General features: G+C 38.3%; 1 long non-coding RNA gene across 1 annotated transcript in view; it reads left to right on the top strand.

Annotated features, from left to right (window-relative positions):
• The first annotated feature begins 6,180 nt into the window (after nt 1-6,180).
• Nucleotides 6,181-18,391, top strand: part of LOC148133012 (uncharacterized) — a 179,292-nt gene continuing 167,081 nt past the window's right edge. Inside the window, exon 1 of the long non-coding RNA XR_015747032.1 lies at nt 6,181-6,487. This is a non-coding gene — a long non-coding RNA (uncharacterized LOC148133012). The remainder of the gene's footprint in view (nt 6,488-18,391) is intronic.

Genomic DNA, 18,391 nt, shown 5'->3' with positions numbered 1-18,391 from the left:
GCCCATTTCTGGTTTTCCCAAACTTCCAGGAGGCTTGTTTTTCACCCTCTCTGGGTTCCAGAGGCTTTCCTCGAGCCTCCAGGAAGGCAAAAATGGCCTCCCCCGGGCTCCGGAGGCCCTCTGAGAGGCCTGGTTTTTGCCCTCCCCGAGCCTCTATGCAGGCCCTGTACTTACCTGGCATCCAAAACAGGCCACATGGAGACTCCTGGAAGGGGTGGGGTGGGCAGGTCAGCCGGGGTGGGATTTGCAGGTTCACCGAACTGGGCAGAATCCTAGCTAGAGGATCACCCGAACCCGTGCGAATCCCACATCAGCCCACCCCTGCATAAGTCCGATTTACATTGTATTTTTAATATTCTAAAATCAAGACCTTAATTTCACTGAAACAATGAACACTGAAACAGTATGTATTAGCATGAAAAAAAACAAGTACTGCTGACATAGTTATCTATATTGTAGAAACTGCAATTTGGAATTATACAGCTTGGAAATGTTTACTACTTTGGGAACAAGGCCAAAACTTGTGTCATTTTCTTTTCTTTCAAATACCACCAGGTTAAAAAATATCTATATTTCTTTATTTGCAGGAGATAAACATGAGGGAATATGGGATTTTCTAACAATTGGTGAGGCTCAAGTAATTTTGAATCTTCTCCCTTGAATCCTAGGAAGCTTCAGATATGTTTTTTCTTGAAAAGCAGCTAAAGAGCAGTGTCAAGGAAAGGTCTGTCATTTAAAAGAAAAATAAACAAGCACAGACACACAGAGACACATATTTGATGACTCCAAGCACAACCATTTTCATAAGTCTAAAGAGGGCTTCAACAGCTATTTTTCTCAACCATGTCTGATTTTCAGACAATGGATGGACAACCCCCTGCAGTTTTCTTGGACAAGTGTTTCAGAAGTGGCTTTTTAAAAATTATTATATTTTTATGCTCCCCATCTCCATATAGGGTAACACTGAGTAGTTTGTCATTGCCTCCTTCCTAGGAATGAGAGAAAGTAACAGATTTAACAGATCATCAGAGTTGGAAGGGGCCTTGTAGGTCATCTGGTCCAACCCACCGCCCAAGCAGGAGACCTTACACGATTTCTGATAAACGGCAGTCCAATCTCTTCTTGAAAGTCTCAAGTGATGGTGCTCCCACAACTTCCGAGGGCAAGCTGTTCCATTGGTTGATTGTTCTCACTGTCAGAAAGTTTCTCTTTATTTCCAGGTTAAATCTCTCCTTGTTCAGTTTTCATCCATTATTCCTTGTCTGGCCTTCGGGTGCTTTAGAAAATAGCTTGACCCCTTCCTCTCTGTGGCAGCCCCTCAAATATTGGAAGACCGCTATCATGTCTCCCCTGGTCCTTCTCTTTACTAGACTAGCCACGCCCAGTTCCTGTTACCATTCTTCATGTTTCAGTCTCCAGTCCCCTAATCATCCTGGTTGCTCTTCTCTGTACTTTTTCTAGAGTCTCAATATTTTTTTTATAATGTGGTGAACAAAACTGGATGCAGTACTTGTGGTCTAGGGTAAATGGAACCTGTTGATGTTTAACTGTGAAGAGGAACCAATGTTAGACAGAGAGTAGTGAGGGACATATTTTGAGGTGACACAGTATGAAGGAACCGGAAGGGAGGAGTTAAGAAAAAGTAATGCAGTTTGTGTGCACAGAACTCACGTGTTAGGAGTATTATTACAAAATACGACATGGTGTCAGAAGTTCTGTAACCCAGTAACTGAGCAACAAGGTCTACCCAAAAGAGGAAAATGAGCAGCAATGGGTATGAGCAGAATGAGGAAGGAGTTAGCAGAATGGCTGGCACACCCAGCGTTACTTTTAACATCCAACCACCAGAGCCCTTTGATTTTTCCAAACCGAATGAGTGTACAAAATGGATACGGCGATTCGAGAGATTTAGGCAAGCAAGAAATCTCACAATAAGCTCCGAAGAAAATCAGGTGAACACTCTGATTTACTGTATAGGAGACGAAGCAGATGATGTTCTGCATGGCCTGAAACTCAGTGAAGCTAATCAGTGTCAGTATACTAAAGTAAGAGATGGCTTTCAGTCATTCTTTGTAGTAAAAAAGAACATTGTGTATGAGCGTGCAAGATTTAATATGCACAAACAAGAAGCAAATGAGACAGTTGATGCATTTGTCACAGCGCTGTATGCATTAGCAGAACACTAACTATAGAGCACTACATGAGAAGCTCATCAGAGACAGGATTGTAGTAGGCTTGGTCAATACACGGCTATCAGAACACATGCAAATGGAAAAAGACCTAGACCTGGATAAAGCTATTAATATGGCAAGACACTCAGAGGAGATTAAAAAACAGCAAACCACATTGAGAAGTGATGCTAGTGCTGTAAACCTAAAGGATGTGAACTCTTTGGACAGACTCTTTAAAGGCAGGCATCAGAAAGAAGAGCAAAAATTCAGCAGATCAAAGAATGATGGAGCAAAGCCTCTAAGCAGGCAGAACAAAAACACTAAAGACCCCCAGTGTCACAAATGCGGTGGCATGCTTCACCCTAGACAGGAATGTCCTGCTAAGAATGCTAAATGCCATATATGTGGGAAAAAGGGTCACTATCAATGTATATGTTTTGCAAGCAAGGCTGTGCATGGCATTGAGGAAGAGGAGAGAAGCTTCTTTCTCGGCTCTGTGACATCACATGCTGATCCATGGACTGTGGAAATCAGAATGATGGATAAAGACATCACGTTCAAGTTGGAGAAAAGAAAGAGCAAAACAAATTACAGAGAAGGTGTATGTGGTCAAAAACCTGAGTATGCCTTTGCTGGGACTGCCAGCTATTGCAGCTCTTGGTCTGTTGGTTCGTGTGTACACTATTGACATGGAAAACCTGAAGTCAAGCTACCCTAAATTATGCAGAAGCCTAGGGGAGGTTCGACATCCTTATTGTATTAAGCTCAAACCCGATGCTGTGCCTTTCTCTTTGAAAACCCCAAGGAGGATTCCCCTACAATTGATGGGGAAAGTCAAAGATGAGCTTCAACTCATGGAAAACTTGGGAGTAATCACTCGTGTGGAAGACCCTACGGACTGGTGTGCAGGCATGGTAGTGGTGCCCAAGAAGGACAGCAAAAAGGTGCGTTTGTGTGTGGACCTGACTGATTTGAACAAGTATGTGTGTCATGAAAAATTCATTTTACCATCAGTAGAACAGAGTCTTGGAACACTGGCTGGTGCTAAAATGTTCAGTAAATTAGATGCCAACATGGGGTTTTGGCAGATACCGCTCACCGAGGATTCAGCAAAGTATACCACATTCATTACACCCTTCGGGCGGTTCCACTTTAACCATCTTCCATTTGGCATTGCCTCAGCACCTGAACATTTCCAATGTATGATGGCGGAAATTACACAGGAGCTGGAAGGTATAGTTTGTCAAATTGATGATCTACTGGTGTGGGGATGGGACCAAGAAGAACATGACAATCGACTCCATGCAGTGCTAAAAAAACTGGAAAAGGTGGGAATCACTCTGAACGTAAATAAGTGTGAACTCTCCAGGAGTGAGGTGGTCTTTTTGGGTCACATCATCTCTGATTCAGGGATACGACCTGACCCAAGGAAAACAGAGGCTATCAGAGCTATTAAGGAGCCCTCTAGTGTGAACGAACTGAGGAGTTTTCGTGGCATGATAAACCAGCTGGGGAAGTTCATCCCTCAATTGGCATAAAAAGACAGGCCACTTCGTGTTCTCCTTTCTAAGAAAAACTGTTGGGCTTGGGATGTGGAATAGGTCAGGGCATTTAAGACATTGAAAGATGCTTTGTCTTCCCCTCCAGTGCTGGCCATGTATGATCCGAACAAAGTGATGAAAGTGTCAGCGGATGCATCATCATATGGCATGGGCGCTGTTCTTCTTCAAGAGTGGGGAGATAAATGGAAGCCTGTGGCTTACGTGTCGCGTTCACTCACTCCAACTGAACAACGCTATGCACAGGTGGAGAAAGAAGGCCTGGCTCTAACCTGGGCATGTGAAAGATTTCAGGATTTCCTCCTAGGAAAGCATTTCTGCCTGGAGACTGACCACAAACCACGTGTCAGTTTGTTTGGAGACCAAGCACTGTACATTGAATTTCATTTTGTTAAATATGGCCCAGTGTTCTAGTCTTATCAAGATCCATCTGGATCTTGAGCCTATCTTCTTGGGTATTAGCTATTCCTGCCAGCTTAGTATCATCTGCAAATTTGGTAAGTACCCTTTCTATTCCCTCATCTATGTCGTTAATGAAGATATTGAAGAGTACTGGAACCTTGTGGCACCACATTGCTTACTTCCCTCCATGTAGACTTAGACCCATTAAGGACCCATTAAGGACTCCTTATTGAGTATGGTTAAGGTCATCCAACAGCTTTGTTTCTCAAGCAGGACTAGCACTTTCCCAGTTTCCGGTCTAATGCTTAACTACTACTGCTTTTCAACAGCTTTAATAACATCACAGGAATTTTTTTTTTTTGAAACAAATTTTATTAATTTTAAAGACAAACAAACCATCATTAACCATTGAATACATAAAACCTCTTTCCATTATAAATTTTACAAGTCGAATAAAACATTATTTTATGCAACATAATTCTATTTTACACCATTTCCATATGAACATATAAATATCTCTTAGCAAATTTCTCATTATTTCTCTTTACTCTTATTCAATTTCATTATTATTATTATTATTTTTTCCTATATTTATCCACTTTATAGTTATCATCTTCATTTCTCTCTGACTTAGTTACCGTTATTCTCATCCAACATTCCTCCAAGGTTTTATTAATTCTCACACAGACATAAACACACAAAACACAAAAACATAAAACTTCTTTTTGGAAAGTAACTTGGCCCCAGATTACCTCTCTCTATATGGACTTCAATTAAATTTGTGCTCATCTTATATACCATTACCTATCTTATTTACCATTCTATATCTTCTATTTAGCTTCTCCCCGCTTTTTACTCTTCTTAATTCTATTTTATTTAATTCATTTTAATTTAAATCATTATGCTTGTATCTTTTGTCCATTCTTTCCAAGTTATCCATTTATCTCATTCCCTATAGTAAAAAAAAAAAAAAAGGATTTCTCCTGGAATCACTAATCAGAGTATGATGCCTTTCTATCGTCCCCCTAAGTTAACATTTAAAATAACGCCTAGTACCCAATCTGATTCTGCTTAGTACATTCTACCTACTAACTTCTAAAAAGAGGAAAAAATAATAAATCCAAAGTGATTAAATACATAATTAGATAATAAATCTAAATATTAAATCTTATAACATTCCAATTATCTATTTCAAAAACAAATGCTACAGTAATAAGTTTATAATAACATCAACACAATAGTCAATTAAACTCTTTAATTAAACTCAATATTTTAAACATTCCCTTTAATATTTTGTTAAATTTAAAGTCTATCATTACTAAACATTTCAATATTTTAATCTTTTATTAATTCTTATAACATTCTAGTTTTCTATTTCTAATACAAATACTACAATACCATCTTATGTACCTTGCAGAATCTTCTTTTTTAAAGAAATTATACATTACCTTTTGTCCCTAAAAAAAATTCCTTTTTTCCCATCTTGTTTCATACCTTTGTGGCTTTTTTCCCCCTTTTTCTCTTCCTTTCTTATCCCACCTGACCTTTTTACCCCCCCCCCCCTCTCCTAACCTCTGCCTTGTTAACTTCCCCTCTCTGTTGTATTCCCTTTTTTCTTTTGCTTTCTAACGTTGTGTTGATTTTGCATCTTATTTTTCTCTTTCTTGGGTGTTTTTTTAAGTCTTAAGTCCTTCATTTTCCTTCCTCTCTTTCTCCTTTCTTTCTTAGTTAAATTTTTGGATTCATTAAAGATGGCATCTTCTTCTTCTTCTGCTTTCTCCATCTGTTGTTGTGTTTGCTGATAGATAGCAAGCGCCATTTCTAAAAAATGAAAGGCTTCTTTCACAGCGTCCTTGTCTTCTTTCTTTATTTTTCCATCTTCCTTTCTAAGTTCATCAACAGGTAAAGCCATTGTAAATCTTTTCTTTTTTTCCTTCTTCTTAAAACAACCAAGATGTTTCAAAAGTTAGAACAGTTCCCCAAAATCCCAGAGTCATCAATCAGTCCAAACAAAGCACAAAGTTCTCACTTTCTCTTCCTGGGGTAATATCAATAAAAAGAAAAGAAAAGTCCAATCTATATTTTAAAGCCTTGTTGCAATTAATTTCTAGTCTCAAAATCTTCAAGGCATCTCCTCCAACAAGATCTTAATATTTTTTTTGTCCTCTCCCTTCCCACTTATAACAAGGAGCCAAATTTTTACCTTCTACAAAAAGACAGGTTTCTCAATATCCATTTGTTGATTCCATAGGGAAGGAGAGTAAACTTTCCCTTTCAGCACCTCAAATTTGCTGCTTGAAGTTCTCCTCTGGAAACAAAGTATCATTCAAAAAGTCATAGTTTTCAGGATGTTAGGTGTATCTTAAAGTCCTGGGTCAGCCAAGAAAAAACTTTCTCTTCAAGACTTTCTCCCTCTTCCTCCTGCACAGTCTTACCCAGCTTCCGGCTTCTTTGTGGCGGCCATTACAGACTGCTGCTCCACCGCCTTGAGAAAAGGGGTTTTGCCGGCTGGGGAGGGGGTCTGCAACACCCCAAACCCCTCTCCGGATCCCCTGTCTTCGGCTGCCTCTACGGGCAGCCTTAGCCTCCAGACCCGTCGGGATCGGAGGCACCAAGACGGCTAGCGCCGCAGGGATCGCGCAGTATCGCGAATCCCTGCCGCTGCTGAAGCCGACAAACCGGAAGTCCCACATCACAGGAATTATTGAGGCTATCATCTGCACCTCTATAACGGTCTGGTTTGGTTCTGCAACCCAACAGGACAGACACAGACTTCAGAGGATAATTAGGACTGCAGAAAAAACAATTACTATCAACCTGCCTTCAATCGAGGACCTGTATACTGCACGAGTCAAAAAGAGGGCTCTGCAAATATTTACGGACTCCTCACAACCCAGACATAAACTGTTTCAACTCCTACCCTCAAAATGATGCTATAGAGCACTGCACACTAGAACAACTAGACACAGGGACAGTTTTTTCCCCCAAACACCATCACTCTGCTAAACAAATCATTCCCTCAACACTGTCCAACTATTTAAAGTCTGCACTACTATTACTATTAATTTTCTCATCACTCCTTATCACCCATCCCCTCCCTCTTATGGCTGAATGACTGTAACTTTGTCGCTTGTATCCTTATGATTTATATTGTCTGTTTCCTAGTATGATTTGGTTGCTTATTTGTACCTTATGACAATAACTAAGTGTTGTACGTTATGATTCTTGACTCTTGACGAATGTATCTTTTCTTTTATGTATACTGAAAGCATTTACACCAAGACAAATTCCTTGTGTGTCCAATCACACTTGGCTAATAAAAGAATTCTATTCTATTCTATTCTACACAATGTCCATATAAAATGACTCACAGTTCGATGGGGTGGGCTGGGGTGTCAAGCAGTATGATATACTGTATTATCTGAGGGTGCTTCTGTTAAAAAAAAATACACAAAATTTTCTGTGCTTACAGTTATCCTTTAAAAATAAGAAATATTGCTCATGTCATCTAAATGAACAGGAAGGAAATGGAAGGGCCAAAAATAAAACCATCCAAAACTTCCCATCGTCAGCAGTTTATGCTTCAGAAACCAAGAACTTCAATAATAGTTTTCTACAAAGACATATTCTTTGGTCCAGTGAACTTACAAATTCTAAATCAAGGATCTGAAAATGAAAGAATCTGGGTTTCTCATTTCTTGTCACTGAGAAATGCTTGAATAGGGATTGGGGAAGAAAAAAACAATAGTGTGCCCATCTCAAAAGTTGGCTTCATTTGGAGGTTTGTCGGCTTCGCGAGCGGCAGGGATTCGTGAAGCTGCGCGATCCCTGCCGCGCTAGCCGTTTTTGGGGCTCCGATCCAGACGGGTACGGAGCTAGGCTGCCCTGCAGGGGCAGCTGAAGGTAGGGGGATCCGGAGAGGGGTTTGGGGTGTTGCAGACCCCTCCCGGCCGGCAGAACCCCTTTTCCCAAGATGCAGCAGCGGCGGTCCGTAATGGCCGCCACAAAGAAGCTGGCAGCCGGGTAAGAATGCGCAGGAGGAAGTGGAGAAAGTTTTTCAAAGGAGAAAGTTTTTTCTTGGTTCCTAGGACTCTAAGACATATTTAACAAAATTCCTGAAAAGTATGATTTTCTTAATGATACCTTCTAGAAGAGGAAAAAGCGGCAGTTTGGTGGTGCTGAAAGGAAAGCTACCCTCTTTTCCTACGGAATAAATAAGTGGATATTAAGAAACCTATTTCTTTTAGGTGAAAACTGGCTTTAAGCGATGAGTGGGAAGAGAGAGGACTAAAAAAAAATATTTGTATGCTAAGACTTTGTTGGAGGAGATGCCTTAAGGATTTGAAGACTAAAATATATTGCAATAAGATTTTAAGAAACAGATTTGGACTTTCTTTTTCTTTGATTGATACTACCCCAGGAGGAGAAAGTGAGAACTCTGCCTTGGTTTGGACTGATTGATAACTTTGGGACTGTTTTATTTTTTTCTTTGGAATATTCTGGTTGTTGTAAGAAGAAAGAAGGGGAAAAGAAAAGATTTATAATGGCTCTTTCTATTGAGGAACTGAGAAAAGATTATGAACAAGCAAAAAAAATGGTAAATCTGGTTTGAAAGAAGCCTTCCTTTTTTAGAAATGGCACTTATTAACTATCAACAAACATTACAACAGATGAAGACAGCAGAAAAAGAAGAAGGAGAGGAAGCCATTTTTATTAAATTTCAGAACTCGACCAAGAAAGAAGGAAGAGTGAAAGGAAGAGAAATAAAGGACTTAAGATTTAAAAAAACACTTAGGGGGTTTCCGGTTTGTCGGCTTCGCGAGCGGCAGGGATTCGTGAAGCTGCGCGATCCCTGCCGCGCTAGCCGTTTTTGGGGCTCCGACCCAGACGGGTACGGAGCTAGGCTGCCTGCAGGGGCAGCTGAAGGTAGGGGGATCCGGAGAAGGGTTTGGGGTGTTGCAGACCCCCCCGCCAGCAGAACCCCCTTTTCCCAGGACGTGCAGCGGCGGTCTGTAATGGCCACCACAAAGAAGCTGGCAGCCGGGTAAGAATGCGCAGGAGGAAGTGGAGAAAGTGCTTGAGAGGAGAAAGTCTTTCTTGATTCCTAGGACTCTAAGACATATTTAACAAAATTCCTGAAAAGTATGACTTTCTGAATGATACCTTCGAGAAGAGGAAAAAAGCAGCAGTTTAATGGTGCTGAAAGGATAGCTTACCCTCTTTTTTTACGGAATAAAAAGTGAACATTAAGAAACCTATTTTTTTTAGGTGAAAACTGGCTCTAAGCGGTGAGTGGGAAAAGAGAGGACTTAAAAAAAATATTTGTATGCTAAGACTTTGTTGGAGGAGATGCCTTAAGGATTGAAAGACTAAAATATATTGTAATAAGACTTTAAGAAACAGATTTGGACTTTCCTTTTCTTTAATTGATACTACCCCAGGAGGAGAGAGTGGGAACTCTGTCTTGGTTTGGACTGACTGAGAACTTTGGGATTGTCTTATTTTTCCTTTGGAATATTTTGGCTGTTGTAAGAGAAAAGAAAAGAAAAGATTTATAATGGCTTCTTCTATCGAGGAACTGAGAAAAGACTATGAGCAAGCAAAACAAAATGGTAAAGCTGGTTTGAAAGAAGCCTTCCTTTTTTTAGAAATGGCGCTTATTAATTATCAACAAACATTGCAACAGATGAAGACAGCAGAAGAAGAACAAAGAAAGGAAGCCATCTTTAATAAATCTCAGAACTCGACCAAGAGGGAAGGAAGAGGAAAAAGAAGAGAAATAAAGGACTTAAGATTTAAAAAACATTTAAGAAAGGGAAAAACAAGGTGCAAAATCAATATAAGGATGGTAAACAAAAGGGAAGAGGAATGCGACAGAGAAGGGAAGCCAGTAAGGCAGAGGCTAGAAGAAGGGGGGCTAGAAGGGGGCTAGAAAGGTTTGTTGGGGGAAGAAAGAAAGAGAAAAGGTGGAGAAAAGTTACAAAGTTTTGAAATTAAATGAGAAAAAGAATTTTTTTTAGGGATAAAGGATAAGTATAATTTCTTCAAAGAGATTTTGCAAGGTACATAAGATGACATTGTAGTATTGTATCAGAAATAGAAAATTTAAATGGTTTGAGAGTTGATAAGAGATTAAAATGTTGGAATGTTAATAATGATTGGTTTGAAAATATAATATGAGGGGAGATTTAGAATATTAAACTTTAATTAAAGAGTTTATTAAGATTATGGTATTGATGTTATTATATAACTTTCATTGTAGTATTTTGTTTTTAATATTTAAATCTATTGCTTAACTAGGTATTTAATTGTTTTAGATGTATTATTCAGTTAGAATGTACCAAGCAAAATCGGATTGGGTATTTTAAAGATTAATTTGATTAATTTAGTGGGGAGATAGAAAGGCATCATACTCTGATTAGTGATTTCAGGAGAAATTTCTTTCTTTTTAAAAGGAATGAGACAAAGGTATAATAGAGAATGGACAAAAGATATAAATATAATGACTCAAATTAAGATGATTAATTAAGATAGAATCAAGAAGAGTGAAATATGTGGAGAAGTTAATATAGAAGACTTAGAATGGTAAATAAAATAAGTAATGATATGTAAGATGAGCCTGAATATAATTGAAGTCCATGAAAAGAGAGATACCTGGGTCCAAGTTACTTTCCAAAAAGATCTTTTATATGTTTTGTGTGTTGTGTGATTATGTTGTTTTTTTGGGGGAAATTAATAAAACCTTGTAGAAATATAGAATGAGAATAATGGTAACTAAGTCAGAAAGAAGTAGATGAAATAATAATAATAAAATTGAATAAGAGTGAAGAGAAATAAAGGGAAATTGGATAAGAGGTTTTGTATGTTTATATGGAAATGGTTTAAAATAGAATTATAGTTTACCTGACTTGTTAAATTTATAATGGAAAAAGGTTTAAACATGTAATGGAAAATGATGACTTGTGTGTTTTGAAAATTAATAAAACTTGTTTAAAAAAAAAAAAAAGATTTAAAAAAACACTTAAGAAAGGGAAAAATAAGGTGCAAAATCAATATAATGATAGTAAACAAAAGGGAAAAGGAACACGACAGAGAAGGGAAGCCAGTAAGGCAGAGGCTAGAAGAAGGGGGGGTAGAAAGGTTTGTTGGGAGAAGAAAGAAAGGGAAAAGGTGGAGAAAAGCTACAAAGTTTTGAAATTAAATGGGAAAAAAGGAATCTTTTTTAGGGATAAAGGATAAAGTATAATTTCTTCAAAAGATTTTGCAAGGTACATAAGATGATATTGTAGTATGGTATTAGAAATAGAAAACTTAAATGGTTTAAGAGTTGATAAGAGATTAAAATGTTGAAATGTTTAATAATGATTGGTTTTAAAATTTAATAATATGATGGGAGGTTTAGAATATTGAGTTTTAATTAAAGAGTTTAATAAGATTATGGTATTGATGTTATTATAAAATTTCTATTATAGTATTTGTTTTTAATATTTAGATTTATTGTTTAACTATGTATTTAATTACTCTGGATGTACTATTTAGATAGAATGTACCAAGCAAAATCGGATTGGGTATTGGGCGTTATTTTAAAGGTTAATTTGATTAATTTAGGGGGGAGATAGAAAGGCATCATACTCTGATTAGTGATTTCAGGAGAAACTTCTTTTTTTTATAAGGAACGAGACAAAGGGACAATAAAGAATGGACAAAAAAATACAAATATAATGACTCAAATTAAGATGATTAATTAAGATAGAATTAAGAAGAGTGAAATATGTGGAGAAGTTAATATAGAAAGCTTAGAATGGTAAATAAAATAAGTAATGATATGTAAGATGAGCATGAATATAATTGAAGTCCATGAAGAGAGAGATACCTGGGTCCAAGTTACTTTCCAAAAAGATTTTTTTTATGTTTTATGTGTTGTGTGTATATGGTTTTTTTTTTTGGGGAGAATTAATAAAACCTTGCAGAAATATAGAATGAGAATAATGGTAACTAAGTCAGAAAGAAATAGATGAAATAATAATAATGAAATTGAATAAGAGTAAAGAGAAGTAAAGAGAAATTGGACAAGAGGTTTTTGTATGTTTATATGGAAATGGTTTAAAACAGAATTATAGTTTATCTGACTTGTTAAATTTATAATGGAAAAAGGTTTAAACATGTAATGGATAATGATGATTTGTGTGTTTTGAAAATTAATAAAACTTGTTTTTTTTTAAAAAAAAAAAGTTGGCTTCATTTGCAATTAGCTTCTCTGCTACATGAAGATAATGCATCAGTAACAACAGCAACAAAAACAAATTACTTCCTGTAACCAAATATGCAAAATAGCAGCCTAAAATATTAAAGCCCTCCAGTGCTACTGTTATCTTCCATCTAATGTAACCTTTTTTGGATTATAAAAAGGATGCAAAATTCAGTTCTCTCGTAGTTGATTAATACAATTGCTCAAAATAATTGCACTGGAATCAGGAATGGCTGAGCATAAGCATGATTCATGAGTCTGGTATTTGAGGACAAAGTGATTCAATTTCAATTACTTCAAGATTTTGTTAAAAGGAATCACTTATTTTGTCTACAAAGAAGTATCATAATGTCTAAAAAGCCTTCATTCTTTTGAAGGATAAAATAAGGATAGTAAGTTGTCTTCCCAGACTTCTCTGCAGAAGGTGGAGCACACTGCTCATTTGCATATCCCCTAAGAGACCCTTAGCCCCATTTGGCAATTCCTGAACCGGACCAGCCTAACTTTCATTTATACTGAATGTTTTAGTGAATTGGGCAGATATCCCTTTGATTCAATTCTGCCTTCTTTGAGATTCAGATATTTTTAAATTATATTCGGTTGTGTTTTCAATTTTTTTTTCCTCAGGAGTGACTGCCCTTCCCATATCCCCTCATGGCCTTTTTTTTTTGGAAAAGGTCTAAAACAGCTTTGAGTGCTCAACCAAGCAAGAGTCCCGCCTTGCTGTTCCTAGAAGCAGCTGAACTGATGGAGCATAATCTAACATTGACACTGACACCATGTTTTTCAAGAGCATAAAAAGGTCCTGACAGCCAAAAATAATCAGAAAAAAGTGTTTCAGGTACCACTAGAAACAATAAGCCCAGACTAAAAAAAACTCCTGGTGAACTGAAGAAGAAGGAAGCCATATTACCCAACCTTTCATATGAACCCTCACTTCCACTATAGATTGACCCTTATTCTCTCACTATACTTAACCTTTTATAGAGGACTCCCTTTTCCCAAACACATGGTCCCCCACTGAATTATTCTTGTACATAAAATCCACCTTTAACTTTCTGCTTCCTAAACCCTACTTTACCAGACATTATTTCAAACCACAGTGATTGCAGAGTTTTTGACTAGAGTAGGGGTCTCCAACCTTGGCCACTTGAAGTCTGGAGGACTTCAACTCCCTGCTGGCTGGGGAATTCTGGGAGTTGAAGTCCTTCAGGCTTCAAGTGGCCAAGGTTGGAGACCCCTGGACTAGAGAACAAGAGAAAGTAATTCACTTATTTAGCAAATAATGATTACTGGATGAATTTTCTTCTGAAGTGTTCATGCTAATACCTTCCCAGTATTTTTTCTGGCAAGACATGTGCATTTTCTCAGATGTCTCTGCTGTTCATCTGCATATGGAAGAAGGAAGAGGGACCATGTATTTCTCCCAATTCCCCTTTGATAAGCCCTGTGAAAATCAACCTTCAGTCAATTTGAACTGAAGATTTGAGACTGAGGATAGCATGTTTGCATTTCACTTTGTGATCGGATGGCAAACCAATTTGTTTCAATCTGCTTTCGGATTTCTTAAAGCAGCAACAACAAAAATAATTGTTTCTGGCAATGAAGGGTTAATCACTGAAACACCTGGAAACAATGAAGGGTTAATCACTGAAACGCATGAAGAGGGAGTCCAAAACCAAGGTAGCAGTTGTAATTGTGCAATCAAAATCCACCTTTTTGTATGTGCCTCAATGTTTCATGCATGTATAAAGGGGCATAATTTTGACCCAGTTATGACCACCATCTTGATTTTTTTGACCCTTTCCTCCTTCAGATTTTGGATAGCTATGCCTTGCTCCTTTCAGTAGAAGGATATCAAATGTTTGGGACCTGAATTTATCTTATCCATTAAATTGATGGTGATCTTTGCCAGCTGTTCCTTCAAAGTAATAGTCTTTCATATAACAGACACTCAAAAATCTTTTAGTAGATGAAACAGGCCTGCTGTTGCCTTTTTTGAGAAATGCCTCCATTATAGCCAAAATTAGACTAGAACTAATTGCAACCCCATTCTCAAACACAAATGTTTTGGATTTGCCTAATGTTGAGGAGCATTTTTTTTAACATAAAGATATTGAAACTCCCATATCAGTTTCAAATTTGGGGAAAGTAGAGTGAAAATGTCTCAAAAGAAGTAGGTCAAATGTTTGAGACCTTGAACTTATATTAACCATAGCATTATATTCCCTGAAGACGTTAAACAGATGTTTACTTTTTTCCAGCTGTCTCTTTAAGTGACAGCCAGAATGGCATCTCCTTGAACCTCCAAAGTGAGATAAGCTAAGCAGAAGTTCACATGCTTTCCACCCATTCTCATCTTCACATTTTTCTCAGTCCCTCTGGAACAAAAGTAACTTCACTAATGATGGAGAATCGGAACAGTGTGTTCAATATAGAAGAACAAAAAATTTAGAATTCCATTTGGCATTTTGCCAGCCATCCTTTTCAGGTAAAGTTGCTGATAATTACAACTACCCAAATGTTCCATTCCTACCAGAAGGAAGCTAAAGACACTTGGCCAGCCTGACAATTCTAGCTTTGCCGTGGTCTTCCATCAACCCACTAGTGTACCATCTGGCATCATTTTATTTTTATTTATTCAAATCCCATCTTTATTATTGTCGGGCTTCATCGTCGCTGTTATACAGCGCCTGACACAACCAAATTGTGAGTAAAACTGGTTTATTTGGAAGTTTCATTGTATTCCAACAGAAGCTGACAATTATTTTTATAAACAACTCAAGACAGAAAACACACCCAACATGCCTTCCCTAATCCTATTTTCCCCACCACAACAACAGCGTAAAGTCAATTGGGCTGAGAGGGAATGACTGGTCCAAAGTCACCCAGTTGGCTTTCATGGCTAAGGTGGGACTGGAACTCACAGTCTCCTGTTTTCCAGCCTGATGCCTTAACCCAGGGCACCAGGGACCGGTTCCGTGGAGAGGTTTTTCTGTGGACCAGAAGGACATGGTTTTGTGTGCTGCCTGGATCCCACGAATGAGGTTTTGCTTGTTTGCGCAATGCGCAGCCCAATTTCTGACATGCCGGTCCATGGACTGGGGGCTGGGGATCCCTGCCTTAACCAGTAGAGCAAACTAGCTCTATGTCAATAACAGCCTCTTTCTGGTTGTCACTTAGTTGAAACTTTGAGGACTTCACCTTGTGTGAACTCTTTCTAGTAATCCTATTAATTTGTAGAGTGTAGCAGAATTATAGACCATATAGCACTCTTTAGTTCTTCCAAGAAATGAGAACAGGTCGGGATGTTTAAAAAGCCTATCCATGATAACTAGAGTGAATGACACTTTCATTAGAAAACTAAATGTGATGTCAAAGCTGTTTTGTTTGGAAATTTGCTTACTTATCCCTGAAATAAAGAAGAGCAGCAAAAATGGAGGGAACATTCTGATGACTTCTTTAGCAGGGGTGATCGGGGACCTTCTAATAAATATACTGTATTGGTGTTTCTGATTACTTATAACCAAGAGTTCTGGATGTGAATTGCAGGAATTGGGTATATCTACTCTAGTGAAAAGAAGGAGTAATGTGATAGCAGTGTTTCAATATTTGAGGGGCTGCCATAAAGAAGAGGGGGTCAACCCTTTTACCAAAGCATCAGAAGGCAGACCGAGGCAGCAGCACATGCCCAAAGTGCACACACGCACCCCCAAAATGTAATATGCATGCCCCCATGCATGCGCCTTGCCTCCTGCGCCCCCACATGCACACATGCACCCCATGCATGAACCCCACCCCAACAACCATGCATGCCATAGGTTCACTATCACAGGTATAGGGCCTTCTACTTGCACAGAGGGCTGGACTAGAAGATGTCACAGATCCCTTTCAGCTGTTATTCTATTTACTCCAAAGAACTGCAACACCTACTCTAGCAACATAAATGTATGTATTATAGTAGCCATTGGGTGGGTATATAAGTAAATCGAACAGTAGTGTACTATTACAATTTATCCCATGTACAGTATAACCAAAAATATTCTTACACACTAATACATTGCAACATTTTAAAGACCCACCTTGACACTTTTTCAGCCTCCCTTTCTGGCCACGATGACCCCTTCATTGTCCCAAAAAGCTTTAGCAGATGCACTATATTTGCATTTAGAAAGGAACAACTCACATATCTAACAAGAAAAATAATATCCAAATCCTTCCCCTTGGCTCTTTCCCTATGACCACATTGTTTTCCCAGCTATCTCTACAGAGGCAGTAAAACCGTTCCTTTGCCTAGGGAACAAGGAAGTCATTAATATTCTTCTCCCAAAGCCCTGCTTGGCTAGGCTAGGTGAATCAACCATGATTCAATTCAAACTGGAAATCTGGGATTTAAGAGGACATGTTTTCATTTTACACTAGGATTTAAGAGCAAATTAACTGATTCTACCTGCTTTGAGATTTATTTTTAAAAGATTTGTCCTTAAACCGTAAAAGGAAGATTGCTAAAGCAGCTGGAACTATTTCAAAATGTAGACAGAGTGGAATGAAAATATGAAATAAAAATAAGATATGTTTTTTACTTGCAAAAAAAAAAACAACCCTCAAATATTTGAGACCCAAATTTACATTTAGTCCAGTAATCCCTGAAAAAGACATTTGTATTTGTTAATCAACATTTTCAACTTAACATGAGCCTCACCTTCTTCCTGAAGGAACAGTGAAGGTCCAAAAATCTTTGATCCATTGCTCTGTTATTATAGTAATCCACTAATACATTTGATATTTTACTCCCTATAGCATAGGAAGGAAGGAAGGAATGCTCTAGTCAAGCACCTGGGTAGAAAGCAGGAGGTTTGAGTTCTAGATCCACCTTAGGCATGAAGGTGGGTATCTTAAGGACACTCTCTCTCATCCTAACTCACCTCACAAGGTTGTTGTGAGGAAAATAGGATGAGGAAGGAACATCAGGTATGTTCACTGACTGAGTTATAAAAAAAATAATAAAAATGGGATTTAAAAAATCTTTTAAAAGAATAAAAAATATCTCATAGTACTTAAAAAGCAATTACTACTTTCCCCAATATCCTACCTGGACATTTTCCTAGCCTCACTTCCAGGGCACAGAGACTGCAGCATCTTCCCAGGGCATCTGCAGGAGATACAATACAGGTTGGCCATATTTACGTCAAGGGGAAAAATAGTCTTTATTTAAAACTTCCCCTGTGACACTTTCAGGCAACAGTGAGCCCAGTGCCTTCCCAGCTTTTCTCCAGGAGGCAGAATCAACGGATGGTTCGTAAGCAGTAGGATTTATTTATGTATTTATTACATTTATATGCCAACCATCTCATTCTGAGAAGAGACTCTGGGTCAGGGGTGTCAAACTCACGGCCCATGGGCCGAAAATGTCATGCGCTCACCACACCCAACCCAAGTTTAGCAAAGGAGGGGAGTTGCAATATGTCACATGACAAAACGTTGCAAGTTTAACACCCCCTGCTCTAGGCGGACAACATTCTTCTCCCAAATCCGGACAAGGTCTGTGCAAAAAAAAGGTTTCTTTTAATTTTTGTTGAAGTCTTGAGATGGAAAAGAACAAGTTTCCATTTGAGAGTGTCTTTTGACATGGAGCCAATTGGATTTAAGACTCTTTTTAACTGGCTTTTTTCTTCTTCTCTTTTTCATGGTGTCCTTTAGCTTGGTGGGGAGTATCAAAATGCTTGCAGTTGTTTCAGACTTTGGCAGAAAAGGAGGAAAATGTGCTCATGACTCTCTACAGAGATTTTCAATCATTTATCTGATCCACTTACTTCTTACAGTGCAGAAGTGGCCCAGGCAACCACTACTTGACAAAGAGGACATCTCTTCCTCATGAAGATGTTGATTGGATGTCTGGCAAGCAATCCGTCTGGAGTGCAGACAGGGACTCACAATACCTACTAGAAGCAGCTATATATAACAACTGGCACGGTTTGGCCCATAAAAAGCTTCCTTTTCCTTCCCTAATA

The sequence above is a fragment of the Notechis scutatus genome, chromosome 1 (assembly GCF_049901735.1).
Source record: "Notechis scutatus isolate UNSWTSFEM ecotype Mainland chromosome 1, rNotScu1.2, whole genome shotgun sequence".
Taxonomy (NCBI): domain Eukaryota; kingdom Metazoa; phylum Chordata; class Lepidosauria; order Squamata; family Elapidae; genus Notechis; species Notechis scutatus.
The sequence above is the reverse complement of the archived record's forward strand: the minus strand, read 5'-3'. Positions and strand labels throughout refer to the sequence as shown.